Genomic DNA, 1767 nt, shown 5'->3' on the forward strand with positions numbered 1-1767 from the left:
GGAGGGGGGGGGTGATAGGAGATCGGTAAGGGTATGAGAAGAGATGGGGACAGGGGAAGAGAGAGATGGCATTGAGGGAGAAAGAAGCGGTAGAAGGAGACAGGGAGAGGGAGATGGTGAAAGAGGGGAGAGAAGGTAGGAGACAGAGGGAGATTGAAGAGAGGGAGAGGGGGAAGGAAAGAGAAAGAGAGAGAGACAAAAGGAGAGCAAGAGAGATAGATAGATAGATAGGAGAGAGAGAGAGAGAGAGAGAGAGAGAGAGAGAGAGATTCATTCCAAAGTGCAGTTGTCTTTTATGTACTTGGCCGTTTCATCCACATAAAGCATAGAGTAATCCATTGTTTGACAGTTAGCCACGTGTTGTTTCGTAGGTACCCTTGGTATTAAGATTGTGACTGAAAAGAGTGGCTTCAATTTTGGGTAGTGACTAACTTTGAGTTGTGCCAGGATGACATCCCGAAGGGGGCACAATTTCAGTGTTTGAAACGCCAAATTTTAATGAACCTTTAACGTGCGGGATTTCCTCGCAAGACCTTCAAAATTTGTCGTTCTGACCCGATGGGATGAGGTATTCGATCCTTCCTGACTTAAAATCAGGGAGTGTGGAACAACAAACGATGAGCACTAAGCGAGACTCAAGTAGAGACGTCTCGATGGTCATATAGTATGTCTCCTTGTGCACAACGCAACGTCGTGTCGCTCATGGCAGTCAGTAATGATAAGTCGCGAGGTGTGTATCCTTTTTACAACATGACAATACTACACAGCGTGTCGACCGTCACTCTTTGGCTTGGTATTTTGACAGATGGTGATGCTTTAAATTTGTCAAACCACGAGTCTGTGGCTTACGACGGGTTCTTTATGGTCTTACTTGATTGATTTTGGAGCGGCAAGAACCGCGCATAAGGAGACACAGGCGAAACTCTACAAACTTGCATTGACATGTGGTGTCTGGGTGTGTTTTATAATACTCGTGGGGAGATAGATAGGGGCTCAGATTGTTCATGTATGTTGGGGCGTTCACACCATGCCCTAGAGTGTAAGAGGACAACGATGTCTGACATGTGTGACGTCTCTACCGAGAGCTCTAGTAGTATTCTATTATATTACCTCTGTGCTATGCTTTTTTTCAATCAGAGAGGGGACAGAACTGTAACTGATGGTAACCGGGATGGCAAATTGACCAAAGAGAAAGCCTACAACGGAGTCAGCGGCAACAAGTTCTTTATGACACCTGTGGAGTTCTTCACGGTAAATGATGGAAGGAACATGATTTTAGGAAGGAAATGCAAACATAGTAATGAAAATAATTTTATGCTTGCACTCACTACAACCTCACAGTCATATGCATACCATTTAAATGAACAATAATTTCTTACACTTATTGTGCGAAGCTAGCTGCAACATCGGTATTTTGATATACCCAATGATATTCTGATTTCGCGTGTTTTAAAGATCATGGGAATGGTAATATTACATAATATGTAAGAGGATTAAGATGGTAGGAGTTCAATGGAAGGGGATAAAAATGCCCTTTGAATTTATTTATTTTTTATTTTTTGAAGACAAGGTCCTTTACTTCTGATTGCTCTTTAGCTTTACAAGGGGTAATGGTTGCCCAAAAAGAATGGAATTGATGTTTCTAGTGCAAGTGATAATGTAGAATAACTCATCGAAGTAAGTGAAAGAAGATGTAGATCGATAGATCGATCGATAGATAGATAGATAGATAGATAGATAGATAGATAGATAGATAGATAGATAGAT

The sequence above is a fragment of the Aplysia californica genome, unplaced genomic scaffold (assembly GCF_000002075.1).
Source record: "Aplysia californica isolate F4 #8 unplaced genomic scaffold, AplCal3.0 scaffold00420, whole genome shotgun sequence".
In the NCBI taxonomy this organism is placed as follows: Eukaryota; Metazoa; Mollusca; class Gastropoda; order Aplysiida; family Aplysiidae; genus Aplysia; species Aplysia californica.